The following is a 19,663-nucleotide window of genomic DNA, read 5'->3' on the forward strand; positions in this document are numbered from 1 at the left end:
ATCTCAGCCCACAAGCTTTTACTTTTTCCTGGTTCTCTCTCTCATCCCACTGTGGTGGGAGGATGAATGAATGGCTCTGTGGTGCTGAGCTGCCAGATGGGTTAAGCCACAGAAATATGTCAGACTAAATCAAAATTAAAATGACCCCAACACTGTTTATCGAAGTCTGGATTCTTGTTTATATCCAGCCACTAAAGGGAAGCAAACTATTTGCAACATTTAACTTTACTGTAGCACTCAGAACTTTGCAGCTTTTGCTTGTAAAGATCTGTTATCTGCCCTGGGCCAGCTGGGAAACACTGTTAACCCAAGTATGCATAGATGTAAAAAAAGCTGGTCACAACTGGCTACATCTATTAATGTTCAAGAAAAGTGTTCAAATACTGGAACAAGGTCTGCACTCCGATAAATTGATGTTTAGTTGGCAGATTATGAAACTGAAGGCTGTGAAATAAGTTCTCCATGTTTATTTATCTTTGTACTTTGAAATTAACAAGAACTTAATGCATCTTTGAGCAGTGCAAAATAAGAGCCTTGTTCATATGGTTTTCCACAAACAAATTTTCATCAAGTAGACCTGCACCTCTGTGTCCTGATGGCTTTTGTGATGGTTTTGTCATGATGAAGATACTATTTAGAGTAAAATATGTTCTTGCTTTAGTAAGACTTATTCTGTATTTCTATTTGTAATGACTGTCCTGGCTGCTGAAGCAGTTTATGAAGGCTTACATATTTCATAGAAATAGTTGTATGCCATAAAAAATAAATAAAAATTTTGAAGATTGTTGGCTATATGAGGACGTACCATAAGCATCAGTCTACAATAGCATGATAAATACATGTTACTGAGTCAGCTGTCTGCATTTGAAAGAGAATCCTTTTTAGAAAAAGAAATTCCTATCCCACTGTCCTATCAGGTGGTCCATAGGTTACCTGATAGCTTTGTGGGGTATTTTGAAATATGCAATAATATCTGGTCAGTTTCTGTTTCCCTTGAAACACCATTTTGTCTGTCTTAATAACTGATAGAACTCTAAAATGCATAGTTTAAGGATATGCAAAAATCTGCTCAGATTGATCATTTTCTTTCCCTACAAATGAAATACTTGTCTTTCTTGAGTTTAATTAACAACTGTTGCAGATGAAAGCTCATGATTTTAATCTGAAGACTGATGTTTAAAGAAAGTAAGTCAAAGTATATCTTCGACTGGTGAACACAATCGATCTGTCAGGCTGCAACATCAAAATTCGTATCACTTTGTTCCGGGATGAAATACTATGACTCTTGCCTGAAGATATTTCAGATTTATATGGATGAAAGTGATTTGGTGGAAGGATATCACTTGCTTGCATAGGACCTGCTTCCCTAAATCTGGCAAAAGAACTGCAGCAATAGCCTCCACTGCCCCTTGCTGCAGCTATTGTAGTGAGTGACTCGTGCTCTCAGAGATGCTGTTTTGCCTGACTGACATTTTTAGGCTTAAACTGGAGAAGAATCATTGTATAACCAAACTCAGGAAGAAGCAGAAGAGGAAGCAGAAATGTCTGAACAAAGGAGAGTGTTGAAGGAGCAAATAAGCACAACGTGTTTTTAAGTGGAAAAAAAAAAGCTTTGTTATCACAATGACATAAAACTGAACATAATTGAACATAATGGGAGGTGAAGGATGGGTGCATGGCCCATGGTCAAATGCTCTTCATTCAGAGGCAGGGCAAGAGAGATCTTTCGTTTATAGTGACAGTTAGCTGTCACTTATATATGTGTTACGTTTCAGGAAAAAAAAAAAAAAGGAAAAAAAAAAAGGAGAATTAATAACAAGAGACTATACCCCCTGTTTCTGCTTATGGCTACTCCTCAATACATAAAAAAGATATTACCTCAGGTAGTCCAGAAGGATATTGTCTTTAAATGACATTGGATTTAATATTTAAGTAGTTAGACACATCTTCCCTTCTTTTTCCTGGGAAGGTACTCAGTAACTGTCCTGTCTTGTCCTAGTGTCCCAACTCTGATAAGGGCAGTGGGCAAACAGTATGATATCTGAAAATAAAACAAAACAAACAAACAAAAACACTACAAAACCCAACCGTGATGTAATTTTCTTTGTGGAGAATGGTCATCTAAAAACAGAGCAACTAGTTCCTCCAAGTACCTGAATTCTCTCTCTTCCAGTAAGTAATATATGTACGCACTGAGAATCCATGCAGCATCATTTAAAATAATTTACAAAGCCATCAATTTTATTAACTGGCATTGTCAAACTCTTAAATTCAGTGTATGTTCCCACTACCATACAATTTTATGGTAATGTAACTAACTTCTTGAAACAGACCTACAACATGTGCTCCTGCCATTCCACCCAAAGGCTCATTAATTTCTGGCAGGTAATGACCAGCTCTTCCTTTTAAGCAAATTTGATTACATATTGTGACTATATATTCTCCCCAGAAGATTATTTCCTTGTGACTTTTCTTAGACTATACACATATGGAAAAACTTGATCTAAGTAAATATCATATATACCAAACTATTTGAAAAAGAGGAGTTCCAAAAATTGCTTGTTTGATTCTGTCTTATGTTGACTAATACATGCTAAGGTTATTTGAAAGAATAAGATCTTCTGAAGACAGCAGAGTTCAACTAGTCCAAGTCATAGCAGAGTTGAACTTGACCGTTGTATATAATGTGTTAATAATTGCTGCTGCATGTTAGATTCTGTCCTGGCTCTACTAATGAGGAATCTGTCAGGGGTCAAAATAGAAGTCCTTTTACCTAGGTTTAGTAATACTTCTACACATCAGTTGAAATCCTCGTAGGGATGGTAAGCCAAAATTCCATGTTTTATGCATAAGCCTTAGTTTGAATGATCTATGTATTAGAAGAATGAATGACCCCAAGTCTTGTTTTGAGGCAAATGCGGTTACAGTGATATTGATACAGATCGACTTGTACTCAGCATTTTACAGACTGCCCTTGGTTGCCCTCTGCTGCACCGTGGGATGGCAACACTCGTGCAATGCGGGATTTGAAAGAGGCTGTTAACCACAGGTGATGCTACTCACCTTCTTACTTTCTTTCCTCATGCGGGGGTTACAAAACTGTTGTGTCTCTATTGAATTAATTAATAGCGTCCCCTCTGATAGGTTAATGAAACAATGCAAGCCTTTGGGGTTGTTGTTAATGTTTATTATTATTTCATATACACACTACCAAGAATTTGCTCTGTTGAATGAGTGCAAAATATCATCTAAAACTCCTTTGAGGATAATGCCTAGTTCTGCCAAATCTTTCATGATGGCACCACAAATATTCATGCAATTACATGCTCTTGTATGTAATTAAGCCATTTTTAATTTCCAGGGATGACTTTCCAAAAACAAAGTCAATGAAACATTTTATTTCTCGTATCAAAGCAATGCCATTGTGTGAACAGTGAAGCAGAAACATTTTCTGAGGAAATTTGTTTTATTTGCTCCAGGAAGAGATGTCCAGAATTTGAATAGCTATTTTGCAGAATATGTGCATTTCAAAAAGAACCTATAGTTCTCCTGTGGTCTAGAGGCAACTGCCAGAGTCTTAAAGGGTCAGCAGTCACTGGTGTTTCCTGTAGGGGACCTTGAAGGAGATCAACACAAGATCAGTCATTGAAATCTTTCTGTGGTAAATACATAGATTTTTGGCAATATATAAAAGAGAAAAGCACACCTACCAAAATTGCAGACTTACAGCAAGAAATAGAGCTGATAAAGTGAAATCAAACTACTATCAGTTGATGCAGTGCTAATAAGTGATGCATTAGGAGCAAATGGCTCACTAAGCACATTAGAAAGTGCTAAGCGATGAAGCAACCCTGTTATTCTCTTTTTCTGCACATTTATAAAACCAATGTAAATGGGTGGTTTATAAATAATGCTCTTTATTCTTGTTATGTCATAAGATATCACACAATACAAAAAATCATGCTTAATTAAATTTTGAAAGTTAAAAAATTGCCTCATTTTGGAATATATTTTAATGTCAGCAAAGTAAGAGAACAAAAGTGTTAAAACACATCCATAATTGCCATAGCAGGGGAGCAGGGGGCTGAAACAGAGCAGAACTACTGCTATAAACTAGGCCTATTTTACAAGAGAGGAAATGCTCTTAATTTCATAAAGCACAGTACATGCAGCAGTTAGTTTGGTTTCTTTTTTGCTCACCAAGACCTTCTACAACTTTGTTAACATAGTTACTTGGGCAGGAAGTAGAAGAGGAAACAGATTTACTAATTTGCTGATGTCTTCACTGCAATTAGTTAAATCTTCTGTGTTTGGTCCATTTGCTAACAATTTGAGTGCATTTGTGTGCGTATCTCTAATATAGCAAATTTTCATGTCTAAATTCCATTTAGTGTAGAACAGTCTTTCCCAAATGGACATGATGCTCAGAATATGCACAACTGAAAGCTGCACACACAAATAGTTTTATGTACAGGCTGAAACTGGCTTGCAGTCAGCCTTGCAGTAGTCCACAGAATATAAACTCCATTTACAAATTTGAAGCTAATGTGAAATTTGACATAGGTGTCCTACAGTTTAAAAACTCATAGAAATGCACTGAAGTTCATTTTTATTACACCTGCCTAATCTGCAGTCTTGCAACAAAAATCAAAATGATTCAGAATTTGAGTTTTATTAGTTTAAGGGAGAGATCTGAGATTTGACTAATTTAACTTTTTTGAGGTATTTCAATAATAGCTAAAACTAAAAAAAAAAAAAGAAGTGCAGCAGTGCAAACACTGGATGAGAAAACTGATGTTATAAGTACTGTTTATTTGCAAGGAAATAAGTGCACCAGTTGTGCAAAATAAGAATGTTCTCATAATATTGTACTTTAAATTTATTTCATTCCTCAGGCAGAGATGGATATCTAGTAAAGTGCACATCAAATCCTAAATCTTCTAAATTTTCCAGAAGCTTTCCAGAAATATTGAAATTCTATTCTTTAAATTCTTGGTATTTTTTACAGCTTTTTAAAACAGGGCATTAGAAATAATGTAGTAACAGAAAGAAGTTACAGAAAAGATGCACGTGAATATGTATCTTGATGTCTTTCATTCAGTATATTGAAAAGAGTCAAGGAGAGGATACACAGTATTGCTTAGCTACACAGATGCCCATTTGGAAATTATGTGATATATCCTATAGGACATCCTATATATCCTATATCCTATGGGATATCCTCTCTCTCTCTATAAAATATCCTATAGGATAGGATAGGATAGGATAGGATAGGATAGGATAGGATAGGATAGGACAGGACAGGACAGGATAGGACAGGACAGGACAGGTCAGGATGGAAAGTCAGATATTTGTGATTTGGTTTTAAAAATTACTATACCACTCCCACTAGAACAGCCCATATTTTTCACTAATGTTAAAATTCTTCAGAAAGCATTCCCAGGAGTTCATGCACAGCAATGTGTATACAAATATCTGCAATAGTATACAGTTCCTGACAGGCTACAAAACCTCCTTCCTTACATTTTCTAAAAATGGATGCTGTTTCAGCATCGTTTTTGTGCTCCTACCTAGTAAAGACTGGATAGCAGCAGTGAATGAATGACTGCTTGAATTTACAGTCTGAGACAGTTCGGGGCTTTTAACGGTGACAAGCATTAAAAAGGGATTTTTTTTTTCTTTGGTGTGGAAAGGTAAATATGGTAACTAACTTTTAGCTGGCCTGGTTGGCACTAAGATACTTAGAAACAGTACCACTTGGTACATTCATTTACATTTACAACCTTTGCTATTTCTTTTTAAGGGTTAAAATTCAAAGGTCTTCCAAGTGAAAAAAGAGGAGGAGAAAGAGAAGATTTTTTGATAGTCTGGAACAAGGCAAATACAAACAGAAAGCATGAACAACCTCTTTTAAATACTGTTTGATGTCTTGTTAATTGTGTCAGGATTTCCTGATCAGAGTTCTTCAATACACATTGAATTTATTATTACTTAGATTTGAATAGCACGAGAAAAATCTAGATGCTGTAGCTTGGGTTCAAGGTGTTCAGGACCCTTTCTGCAGGCAAAATATTGTTCATGTCAGGAATGTAAGATTCAACCCATTGCTTTTGTTGTGAATTAGATGTACATTTTATTTTAGCAATGGAAGTAATAGCTCAAATGTTCAGCTGCTCAGGCTGTGATACAGTGATGAGCTATTGATTTTTTCTGTGCTATTTTTGTTCCAAGCAGATCAGTACATTCCTATTTATTTCTATTTTAGAAATCACTAGTTAATTTGAATACTTTTTTTTGGACGATGACCCATTTGGTTGGCTTGCTTGTGAAGTGAGAATAGAAATTTGCAATTACTTTTATCAGCTGGTTCAGTTCTTTGTCCTTGATTTGCAGCGATAGATGTGAATCAGTCATGCAGCAACTTCGGTAAGGTTATTGATATGCTGCAGCTACAAAACTCCTTGAGGCAAATGTACAGAGATGGAGCATGAAGGAGCAGAGGATGAAACCATCATGAGAGAAGAGAGGTAGAAAATGAATGCCAGTTAGCATGAAACCCTACATTAAGAAATAGTATGGCAGGTGCCATGGACTGACCCTATGGGGTCAGGCGGCCGGAGAAGAGCTCTGCATTTCCCTCCCCACTGGGTACCATGCTATGGATAGTCCTGTTCAGCCACAGAAGGGGCAAAGAGTGAAATCACCACCACTATCCTGGTTTGTGACCTAAAGACCTCTTATAACCTGCTCTTTCATTTCATGCATATAAGGAATTTTTAAAAGTAATTCTATTAATATAAAATGTCACTTCAATGCGTTTGTATGTGTGTGCAAGTGTTTGCAACATTGGATGCTTGGCTTGTAAACGTGTCAAAAGGTGGAAGAATAAATATGATTCCTTGTACTGATAATATAGGTAATACAATGCTGGATGGAAAACCAAAGCCAAGTGGCCTTTAAAAGTTGCCTTCAGTCATATTGACAGCACCAGAACTTCACTGCTGTTTTGATTGCAACATGGTGTTGCTGTTCCCTGAAGTTCAACTCTATCTTTCATATTTTGCATCTTCTAAAAATAGGCATTCCCCCAAATGAAATCAATTAGCAGAAACAGAATTTATTGAAATCATCTGAAAAAGGCAAGCCAATGGCAGAAGAAAACAAATACAAATTCTAATATACAAAATGCTTTTATATCAAATACCCATCAGTTAAAATTAATGTAGGGACTAAAAGACTTGTTGAGACAAACACAGACAAGGGAATAAGGTCTATTGGTTATTATCAAACTCCTTAAAGAGTGACAAGAAAATTGCTTAGAAAAGGATGGATGCTGGTCATGAATAGTCCATTTCATATAAACATCAGAGTCTTAAATAAGACATATGAGATATTTGATAAATATAAATATATATTTTAGAGGCTTCTTGAGCTATCATTATAATAATGATGTGATTCTTCATTAAATTTTGCAACGTGATTCAGAGTCTTATGCCCTCTATTCAATTTTATATAAGTAATATGATATTTTGTGAAGGTTCTGGGCAAATGACTGAGAATTATACTTTAGTTTGTATTTCCAGAATGCGAAAAGATTGTAAGTCGGAACATTTGAACTTCTGTATTTCAAGTTTAGATGGTCATTGCTTTTCAGCTTGATGGGAAATGGCCAGTGGCTTGAGTCCCATTGAGAGCTAGCAGACTTCAATATCACTGCTAATATTGTGTATTATTGAGATACCAAGCCAAGGTTACAAATGCTAAGAAAATACACTGAGTAGTAATACTGACTGGAATTTAAAGTTAAGCTGAGAAGTGATGTGTAAGTTATGCTTGGTCAAATTATCCAGGGACTTGTTAACACCAGGGAACTGACTGATGTAGTACATTAAATGACCTTGCTATTCAGGGTAGTTCCAAACAATGGTATTAATTCCTGCATAAGGATTATTTCAATCTTAGTAGGGCTCATATATGGATGTAATGCTTACAGAAGAATGTTACTCCAGAACAGATGTGCCATTCATTTTTCCTATACAGACAAGTCCATTAAGGCTACTGACACTCATAGCTGCTTCTAGATCATCACAGCAAAGAATATTTGTGTTTCAGGCCATTTTCCTCATAATATTCCCGTCTTTGTCTTCTCTATCCCCTATTTTATTTTATTTTATTTTTTTCTTCATAAATCTTCACTCTTTGAGCCAGCTGTGGTCTTTCCCATGTTTTCTCCTCAAATGCAGTATTAATAACACGAGGATTTTCCAGAGGAGAAAAGTAGGTGAAAAGAAGGCATATCTCACTTGAGTGAATCTCAAGGATATTTCTCTTAAGATTATTTAAGTTATTGCAGAAATAGCTTATCCATCACTTTCATGTTTATTTTGTGAATTCAGAGAAACTTTAAGGAATTCCGTATGGGTGTAACATGGTCATTGAGAAGACGACAAGAAAGTGCCAACCACTGAATCCAAAACTCTCCTGAGAGCTTTTCAGTGTTCTTCAACTTGCAGGTCACCAAAATGTTTTCAATGAAATTGCAAATTCTTCGTGTAGTGAAATCAAACCTGTGAATCTCACAGCTTTTGACTATACACCCTCCAAAAGCAGTTCATGCTTCTTCCTCCCCTTGACTGTAATCAGAGCAGAGTGCATCAGCAGCCTCTCCCTGCTCCTGGAGGTTTGGCTGCCTGGGAAGGGGGCCAGATCCAGCAGGGCAGCAGTGCAGCCAGCTGTCCAAGAAGCCCTTGGGAAGCCCTCACCAGGGATTTGACCTTCCTTTCTCTCAGGGCTGGCTTCTGAGCTGAGGTCTCACCCTTGGTCTCTGCCTGAGCTACGCTACAGGAAGGCTGTGCCTAATCTCAGACTGCCCTCACTCTGACTTACTGACTTGGCTTCCTGACTTGACCTTGGGTCTGCTTTGTTGCAGGGGCTGGAGTGGAAGCCACAGGTCCTTTGGCCACCCCTCGTCACTGTCCTGGCCTCATGTTCCTCTTTTAATTTGGGCATGGCAGACCTGTGCCCTTGTCAGTGGGTCACTGCTTCTGCTATCCTTGTGGTGCTTGGTCCTGGTTCATCTTCCCTTGCAGAGCAGCCTGACCTTGCTGCTAAATGACACATGGGTAGAAAACTGCCAACAAGAACAAATTAGACTAAAGCAGCGAACATCATCTAGGAGAAGCAGAAGTGCTTATTAATGCATTCTGCCCAAGCATGCAGTCAGGAAGAGCAAAATGACAGAAGAGTGAATTACATTTTATTATTTTTCTGACTATTCTGACAATTCTTTGCTAGCACCTGGAATGTAAAGTGAGTGTATCTTGAAAGATTTTGATTCCATTTCTTGTATTTTTTGCCATGTAGCTTTTTTATTTTTTATTTTTTTTCTTCTTGAAGGATGATTTGGATACCTAGCTGTTGTATAAAAAATATAGTGAACTTTCTTGGGGGAGTTTTTTTTTTTCTTTAAATATTACGTTTTTCCTCCACTGAAGTTTCTAGAAGGTGGAGAAGAACCATTATTCATGGAATATGCAGACTGAAATGTCATCCTTCATTTGAATTTAGTCTTTGACATTTCCCTTTGAAAGAGGATATTGGTTGGATATTAGCACACATTGGCAGAGGTCTGCAGTAATTAATATGTACAAGAGAAGATACTAACAAAGCAAAAAAGGGAATAGCTTTCAAATATTAAACTCAAAAGGGTCTTTGATATAACAGTTGATGACAACACCTGTTTACAGACAGGAAAACTGCATAAACACTGACAAAGGAAAGAGTGGGACTAGATTTGTCTTGTTTATTCAAATGCTCTTAAAATATAAGGAGTAGAGCTCTATCCATGATAATTTTGAGTTTACTGATCAAAATTGATGCCTACAGATATTAAGCAAAGGGAAAATATATATTTTTTTTTCCTAAGGTCCTGATAATTCTTTGTGTTTTGGTGTTTCTGTTGAAGGTTTGGTGAGATGTCATAGAGGAGCATTACACGCTCCATGCAGCATCAGGTTTCCAGAAAGCTGAGAATGGCAGTCTCGCCCCCTGTTAATACTCCACTGTGGCACTTCGGTAGGGAAAATCTGTTGGTGTGGGAGGAAGGGCTTCTTGTTCATACTTATTGGCATGATGGCTAACCTTACCAGAAATATTCTTTTCTTGATCAAAAGTATGGATGCCAGAGTGTTCTCCAAGTCAGCTTTGCACAGATATTAAGGGCCCTAAATCCTTCTATGGTCTTTTCATGCCCACATTTTCATTTTTCCAGTTCAAATTACATGCACATACATGCATACTCCTTTGCACACCTGATGGGAATAAGATATTTCTGCATCTGAATTTGTCAGTGGATCGCATGGATAAAGTTTCACTCAGTGCAATGTTGTCTTCTGTGTAACCTCCTGTGAACTCTGGCATGCTAATGTGGGGTAAGAATCCCATGAACAAAATAACATAGGCTATGTAAAAACAAAGTCTGCTAAACTTTGAGTCTTCCCTTGATTTTCAGTGACTCTGGGTCTTGATGCCTAATTTGTGCCTACTTTAGATCTAAGGAACAAATTGAGAGACCCAGGCAAAAGACCAGGTTGGGCAATGGCTCTATGATGAAAAAAAAATGTGCAGCTGCTGAGGCTGCCATAACCCAGGCAGTGGAGTGGTCTGCAGCCCACATAGAGAGCCATGAGGAAGGGAGGGTTCACATCTACACAGTGACTAATCCTTCTTCCCCTTCCACAGCATCTCCTTGCATCTGGCTCTGCTTCGCTTAATTCTGCAGTCCCTCCATGACCATCGTGCCTGGCTCATCTTCTTCAGCAGAACTGTGTGACACTTACTTGGGATGAGCTGAGGCTTGCCCTGCAGATGTGATCCGCATCTACAGATACCTGCAGTGAGATGACTGCCAGTGGAATGATGGGAGTTAAGTCTAGTTTTGTTCGTGTTCTCTGGATAACTTTATCTATGATGATAACTATTATAGTTATCTGTGAATAAAATTGATGTCAATTTTAGATTGGGACTGTAATGATAGGCATGCCAACAAGCGTTTAATTGCCTATGTCATTAACTTAGAGACAAAGTAACTTTTTGGCAGCTCCCACATGATCCAAAACCAGATTGCTTTCTGACCTTCAAAAATTACACAATACTAATAAAACTATTTATAATCTTTAATGAGAGCTTGTGTTATCAGAAGTAATTTAAAATTCATTTTTAGGTCCTTTATGCATTTTGAATTTTGTAATTATTATGCATGCTTTAAGTTGATAAGGGATCAACTTATATTTCTTTGGTTTAGAACAGTTTTGTACTTGGCAATTTTCTCTAATGTATATTCCCTTCCCTTGTGAATATACAAATTTATGTCTGGATTAATGTTGTATTGATCGGTTTACCCAGTCCAGTAAGAATCAAAGTAGCAGCATGTAGAGGTTGAGTGACAAAACTCACAGGTGCTGTGACCTGTTCTGAAATGAGTGGTGTTGATGAGAAATATTTAGAAGGTCTGCTATCTATGCTATGTATGGTTGCAAGTGGGAAATGAGTAATGATGGCCCCCTTAACAAGAAGGCCAGATATTTACACATTTAAACTCCCAACATAAGAAGTGCATATTTGGTCATGAACACTGAAGTATGGTTTCATTAACTTGGTTATGTTTATAATCATGTGGCTAACTTTGAATGTTGTTAGCTAAAGCACGTGTTGTTACTGATCTTAAAGAAAGGGGGTTTCAGTTTACACTGATTATTTTATAGAGTGATCTTGAGATATTGAAAATGTTTTTATTATTATTCTGTCTTCTGCTGTTTCCTTTCTGCTGAGATCACATTAAGCTTAGGAATACAACTGTAACCAGTGATTTAGACTCTCTATGTCTTTACAAGCTCTGTAATAGTACTCCGTGGTGCAGTAGCCTGGGCATGGATATATGTTCTTTTGTGTCCATCCTCCACAGAAATAGTTCTTGTGCTTAGGGGTACAAGAACTGTATTTGCTGTAGAGAATCTAGCCAAACAATTGCATATTTTACAAATGGGTTATAGTGGCCTTACCTGTTTGTTTTGTTGTTGTTGTTGTTTTGACTGTTAATCTTGCCTTTACTTTCTTGTTTTCCTGTTCTGACTCAGCTAATATAGGATCATGCAGAATGGATCACTGAAGGATTAATTTTATTTGTCAAATGCAAAACTTTTTTTCTTTTTTTAATTATTACTCTTGGATCAGAGATATTCTGCAGTATAAACAAGAGCGTGCCAAAATCTGGTAGGCTGGTGCAGAGTTACAAACGGGTAGGGAGGAGGATAGAATCTGTATGACTCGACAGATTCTACACTTAACTCTTCCTTTCTTTTCCTGAGTGCAAATTCATACCTTACCAGCCTGCCAGAAGAGGCCATAAGTTATGGGCAGAATTCTGGAGCAAAGGTCTCTTATTATGTGTTTTTAGAAGAAGAAGAAGAAAAAAAAAATCCTCCCAAACCTAAAGGAACAAATTAAACTATTCTGAGAAATGAAGAAATTATAAAGGAGTCAGAACAGAGCTGCACCTACTTCATCTTACGCTACAACATAAACTATAAAACCATGACATGGATTATAAGGAAACACGATTTTCCTCATTGTTATTTGGTTGGTTGAAAGAAATATCTGACTATCACAAATTTGTGGTGGGGTCCTAGTGGGAATATGCTTCATTTTCTGAATGGTGTAGAAAAATTAGAGCTCGATACACCAAAATATTTGAGTAAACAGGTTGGCTTAATGGTTTAGGCTGAAGACATATTTAGAATCTTTGCTGGACTGGAGTAGATGTCTCGTTCAAAGCACAAAATATGCTATTAGGAGGTACAGGTAATTCAGTGAAAACTGTGTTGTAATTCTGTCAATCAGCAAAGTGGGTTGGAAAGTGGTGGTAGAGGAAGTAAGGCTGCTCCTAGGTGAAATATCTATTGTTCTTGGTTGTTGCTCTTGTGGTGTTTGAGTACCTTTATTGATGATCACTTCCATGGCATGTAGTAACAGCCATATGGAAACTTTTAAATGACTGAAAAGGTGTTTTAATGTATCACCTTAGACCCATAATAAAAATTCATCGTTTGGGTTTCATGCTCTACTGAGAAAAAGCATAAAGATGTGGTGTAGGCAAAAGGTGTTATCTTCAGATTCCCTTCTGGGCCTCAAGGTATGACCAAAGGCTTCCATCAAGTGACAAGCACTGGCCGATATTCTCAGAGGCATGTCTCACACTGATGTCTGTCTTGAGTATAGGTGTTGGATCAACAGCTGGGGAATACAGTGGGGATTTCAGTCTGATGTCACATCCTGTACTGGGTACTTACTTTTTCAGGACAAATTCCTCCATGATCTCCTAATTTTTTTTTTCCTGAAAAGTAATGTACCCACAATGTTTTTTCTCCACCAAAGTAAATTAGAAGCTATTCTTCAGCTGCTAGAAGTTTCCTTTCTGCAACTTGGAAAGAGAAAGGAAGTAAAGTTGTGAGACACGTGGTGACCTGAAGAGATGAAGGTGGAAAGCAGGCAGGCAGGCAAATGCCTGAGCATTGATAATAATGAGGCCTGGCCCTGATGCTCTGGCTTTCTGACAGCCTTGTGGCCACTGTGATTTTGGTTTCACGCCCTTTTCCACTGGCATTGCATTGTCTCTCTGTATGATATCTGGGGACTTGTGTTCTCATCCATCCACCCTTCTTTTTTTGAGTTAGCTTCTGGGGAGCGAACAGTGCAAATGTCCCAGAATATGCTTCTTGAATGAATGTGAAAAATTCCTGCCAGGTTGGAGCGTTCTTGGTGTGGTGTCTTCTGGTAGCAGTACCTCAGCAGGGAGAATGGCTGGGACTGCACAGAGCTGAGTCCTGCTGGTCTGTTCCCTCATCATTGCTGAGCTTGTGGGATTCAGATGGGAGTCTGGGTAGGTGTCAGGACCTTTTGGACTCTTACTCTCTCCTGTTTGACACACTCTTATTGTGCCCTGATAGTTGCGTTCAGAATAAGTTATCAGTCACTGCTTCTTTCTTGTCCTTTTAATTTCCTTCCAGTAAAGTTCAGAGGCAAGGATCTGACTACAATTTTACTGTCTTTGCTTTTGCCGCCTCCGTAGCTCCAGAGCAGAGTGGTTATCTCTACGAAAATGTCATTGCTGGGACTCAGATCCTGAAGCACCCTCCAGCCCCATACCCCTCAGAAGGTGATGTACAAACTGCACCGAGGCACCTGGTACCTTACAGTATTGGCAAGTTTTCCCTGGCACTCTTGTGGTGAGTTTTAGGTGTGGTACTTAAAGGTAAGCATTAACAGATTGGTGAGGGCACAGACCAGCTCCAGGCCAGGAGAGATCCGTGGCAATGACCTCCTCTCTAGTGAACAGGAGCTATGAGGAACAGCTTAAGGAACTGCAGGAGCTGAGAGGACAGTCTTTCTGCATGTACAGACTGCTGCAAAAGCAATTAAGCTTACCTCTGCTCTGTTATGGGGCAGGTTGTAATGGGATGAAGTTTGTGGCCCTCCTGGTTCAGGTAAAGTGGTATGGAAAACTTCCTTGTGACAAAGTGAGGGAGTGCTAAATATATTGGTGAGGTTGGCCAGAGAACTTCTGTTCTGGGAAACCTCTGAGAACAGATGAACAAGTGACTGTAGATAGGGGTACAGTAGTGGCCCTCAAGCTCAGGAATGTGTGGGACCTCAGGGGGTCACTCTGTCCTGGCCAATCCTATGATAAGACACAGCAGAAAGTAGTGTGAAAGGAAGATTGGGATTATATCTCCTTTTCACAAAACACTGGATACAGTATTAGGATACAGTATCCAACAGAGTGGGTAAATGAGAGCCATATTTGATATTAGTCATGGGCTGTGAGGACTTATGTGTAGGTTTTGTATCAGCTGTAAAGCCCATGGAATTTTCTGATTTTCTATGTATTTTTGAATTTGGAAGAGTATCTGAAACCAGCTTTCTCTCTAACCTGGATCAGGGCACATGTCAGGGATACTGAAGACTTTCCATCTTGAGCTGCCATGCAAGCGGAATATATACATTCAGAGACACGATGAATAGGCAGTATCAAGAGCTACCTGACCCAGAAGAAGTCTAGAGAAGTCTAGCTGTGAAAGTATTCCTCCTTTAAGCACTTGGTGGATGACAGAGCAGTGAGTTGAATGGACATAAAGCAACACCACTGGTAAGTGTTGTAATTAACCAGCAATTACCTCTCCTGATCTTATTTATTCTCTTTGTTCATTGCTTTCCCTGTTTTGGTTTTCTTTCCTTTTTTCTTCCTAGAAAGTTGACATCTTGCTGATGAAGAATGGGAAATGTTTCAAGTTTTCTGGGATCAGAAATTAGCTTTTCCACTCTTCTGCTTTCACCATTTATAGTCCATATATATAAATTTTTTTTTTTTTTATTTGTGACCATGCAGCACCTTTGGCTTTGCTACATCCCTATGTGTTTGTGGTTACTGCTTTTATAACAGTGTTTTTATCAGCTATTGACTTTTTTCAATAAAACTCAACATACCAGACCTACAAAAAAAAAAAGAAAAAAAGGAAGCAATAGAAAAAACTGCTGGGGGTCCTGAGTTCCAGTAAAACACCAGAGTTACCTGCCTTGAACAGCAGGACATAAATAGGATTATGCTTACAACATAATACATAAAATAGGTAATTGTCTTTCTGGATTAGATGAATAATCTATCCAGTCTTGCATTGTTCTGATAGAAGGTACTGTAACTCTTTCAGGAAAAAATTTCAGAAGTTATTCAGTGGATAGTTACTGGAATAACCAGTTGTCTTGAAAAACAGGGGTTCAAATCTGCTCCATTTTGTTTACAAGTGACTCCTATGGGTGGTCTCATGAGCCATATTGTAATGACTTTTTGAGTCTCACCACGTTGATTTTGCTGTCTTGCGGCCTGTAGACCAACAAGTCAACCAAGTTATAGGAAAAAGTTCCTTTTAATCTGTTTTGTAATTGTTGTTTTCCAGATTCATTAAGTGTACTTGGCTTTGTCTTCTTCCAGTCATTCACTGTTCTTACACCCATTCTTGTTCCTTCTCTAATTGAACAGTTCCAACTTACTTCAATCTATTCTCATGTGTCTGTGCCTCCAACTGGAGGAAGCCAACTTGTGCCTACAGCAATCTGTAGCATAACTGTACTCTCCTCTCTATGTCTCTGTTTGAGAGAAGTGCTGCTAGATTTGGACAGTCACATTAAATTGCTGTATATTGGACTAGACAGGATATAATTTTCAGTATTATGTCTTTCTTTGTTTAATTGAAAATTTTGTTTGCTTCCTTTTATTTCTGACCATTGCTGAGCAGAGATGTTTTCATTCCTTGATCAATAAACCTTCACTGTTTTCCCTGACAGGTTAATTTGGGAAACAGCAGTATATGTATATATTTTTTTCCCCTGTATTATTTTTGTCTGAAATAAAATTATTTCTGCATTGGAGTATCTTCTGGCATGAATTTATTACATTCATTGGTATCTTCTCAAAATCATCCCTATAACTAAGTAATACTTCTAATGGAGAATTTTAGCCTGCTCCTGGCTGTGTCCTACTGTTCCATTATGCCATCCCAGCAACTGTCCCTTGAAAGCTACCAGTGCCATCTGTCATCTCCAGAACAGCCCAGCTGCAAGTTGGCCACTGCTGAATGTGTCTCCATCATTCTGTTGCATGCTCTTCAGCTCTCCTGCATTTTCTCTAGCACCTTGTGGCTCCATACACTGCCAAGTACTCAGGACTCCCTCTGCTTGTCAGTGCCTGCAGTAGATGTATCACAGGAGCATTTTCTGATGAACACTGAGGTTAGCAAAGAGCAAAAACATTCCAGGGGCTGCAGGTGAAACAGCAGGGACTTATCCAGTGTCAGAAACACCTTTTGTTACCTGGCCTCTCATAGCTCAACCTTTCATTGCAGCTGAGAAGGGACGGGTGCTCCTCAGCAGTGCTGCTGCTCCCAGGCCTGTTGAAGGTACTGCTGAACCTTTCCCAGGAACTTGTCTCTGCATGTTGTGAAGACAATATACTCTCTGCTGTTTGGGTTAATGCTGCAAGGACCATGGCAATTGGTGAGGTTTTCTTGTTGAATATAACCTGTCTCTTGCTCTTCACATGAGCTCTTTAATAATTTTCTAATATTGCAAAATTCAAGTCTCTGGTGGGTAACATAAATGTTTGCCAACAGCTCTTCTGCAGTGCAGGATTGACTTCTGCAACAGGAATCATTGTGGGGACAGGATTGATTCGCAATCCAGATCCTTCTCCTTTTCACTGGGACAGGGCTTGGCAGCCAGGGGTTGGCAGATGCTTATCAAAATATCTATTACTAAAGAAAAACTGGCTTTTAGTCTACATGTGTTTCTAGCTAGTGAGGAACTACGTGTTTGTATCCTTTCTCCAGATAATTAAAGTTGGTTTATTTTTCCCAATTAATGTAGTTCCTTGGATTAAAAGCAGGCTACTCTGTGTAACCCTCCTGCCAAGTACTTAAAATCCTAATTAACTAGGCCTCTTAGGACTTGTTTCTTTTCTATGAGCAATGCCAGTATTTTGCTAAAATTTGTAGAGTGGTCAAGAATAGCCTGTGCTCTCTGCTTGGGACTTCCAGGAACACTTTGTTCGTGAAACAAGATACGTTTTGCCACCTTTATTTTGGGCATTTGTTCCTCTTTTTGGACTTGACGGTAGCATTCTCATCTTATCAGGTTTGATCTACATATTCCCTACCTCATCTATCCAAACATCAATATATTTATTTCCAAAACTTTAGTCTTAAAAAACTCTTACCCCATGCAGAGCTGGGCTTAGTGATGCTGTCTACACAGCTGTTGCCAGTTACTGGAGTAGTGGGCTCTTCCTTAAAAAAGAGATGCTGTTTAGGGGCTGGGGAGGAGAAAGTGTTTTGAATAAGACCTTAATGAGACTGTGTGCCAGCTGGAGCATGGCGATTTGGGCTATGCAGTAGGAAGTTTTAGTGTATGTTCAAAGGTAGTAGTTGGGGCTCTGGGAATGCAGGTTGTGCAGACTGCTGGTTTGGTGGCTTACTGGGAGGCACTGGGGCACTGGGAGGATGGGGTGACTTCCCAGGGAGACAGGGTCCACTGGGAGGAAATTTGGTGCCAGACAGAAAATCTGGCAAGGAGCAGGACAAGTCAGTTGTTTCTCATATCACGAGTGTGACAAACCTTGAACCCATCCTGTATCATTTCCTTTAAGCAAGGTGTGCCAGACACAGGAAGGCTTTTAATTTCTATCACTAATTTGGTTAAAACACAAATGAAAATTACATGGCTTTTAAAATAAAATAAATTCAGGTTTGCTGGATGAGACAGAAAGGTCTCCAGACAAATCTCCTCTCTCTCCCATCAGTGCCTTTGTGGGGTTGGTGCTTTCTACTTTGTGCTCAGCAAGTTTCAAGGGAAAAAATCCATGTCATGCCCATGAGTCCCAGGGAAGGGGTGCCTTGCCTCACCTGTGTCACTCAACTGCAAGCCCCCATTGGCTCATCTGCAGGACCCCACCCCACTGGCCTCCCAGGCATGCTATGAGGCCACTGCATGCTGGGTCCTGCTCCTCTGCATCACCAGCTGCAGCTCTGGTCAAGGAACACAACAGCCCAGAGCATGAGCAGCCTACTGGAAACAGGGCTAGCAGCAGCATAACTCCAAACCTGCCTCTTCACCTTCTTCTCAAATCTTTGCTGATATTTTCCAGTTTGGTCTGTGCGTAGCCTTCTGAAAAGCTGCATGTGAAACACTTTGTCAGCAGACTGGAAATTTGTACCTCTGGGAATTTGGCACTGGGGTATATTTTCACTTGTCTTGCTGTCTTAAAAGAGTCCTAAGTTTTGCTAATATTAACAACTGTTAACCTAACTTTTGGCCAGCTAATCTGTTTTTATGCCATTCTCTGTTGCTATGGTTTTTTGTTGTTGTTGTTGTTGTTTTTTTTTCTTCATCTCAGTCTTCAGGAGAGGCATATTTCTCCACTGCTCTGAATTTTCTTTAGTGCTTCCTTTTCTATTTTGCTGCTTTGCATTTGGGTTTAAGCTTATTTCATTTTCATTTGTTTTACCTCTAAATCAGATGTTTTATTATTATTTAGTAGCTTGCGTTTTACTTGTCAGCCTATGCTTACCAAACAGTTATCTTTCCTTTGTTTATTTCATGAATATCTTTTTGTTACTAAACGTCTACAGAGGAACTGTTTGACTTCTTGTTTCTGTGTAACTATATGGAGATGGAAATTCTAAGTTAATTACAAATGTGAAGACCTATATTGTAAGTAAATATTAGCTAAATAAATCCATCTAATGTGTTCCAGATATGTGAAGGAAGAAGGAAAATGATTAAAATATGCTTTGTATTGGAACTCAATAATAGTTAATTAAACTGGTTGTTCTTAGGCAATGTTTTATACCATAAGAGCTAGCAGAACTTTTTTCGTGAAATGGCTAAGTAAACTGAAATGAGAAAATTTTCCTTTTTCTCTTGTTAAAGAGGTGACAATTTCAGAGGTGTTGCAAAGCTGTAACAAATTTTTCTTTGCAGTTGACCTGTCATACTGATCAGTTATTGCCTTGAATATTCAGCAGCAAATGTGTTCTGATTGAATAAGGCTGAAATTAAA

The 19,663-nt window shown here is 38.6% G+C and overlaps 1 long non-coding RNA gene across 1 annotated transcript in view; it reads left to right on the forward strand.

Annotated features, from left to right (window-relative positions):
* LOC308185621 overlaps positions 1-19,663 on the forward strand; it is a 222,785-nt gene that overhangs the window by 185,610 nt on the left and 17,512 nt on the right. The window contains exons 11-14 of the long non-coding RNA XR_013943519.1: positions 10,741-13,936; positions 14,126-14,282; positions 14,996-15,202; positions 16,953-17,103. This is a non-coding gene — a long non-coding RNA (uncharacterized lncRNA). The remainder of the gene's footprint in view (positions 1-10,740; positions 13,937-14,125; positions 14,283-14,995; positions 15,203-16,952; positions 17,104-19,663) is intronic.

This window comes from Anser brachyrhynchus, assembly GCF_964034855.1.
Source record: "Anser brachyrhynchus genome assembly, chromosome: Z".
NCBI classification, from domain to species: Eukaryota; Metazoa; Chordata; class Aves; order Anseriformes; family Anatidae; genus Anser; species Anser brachyrhynchus.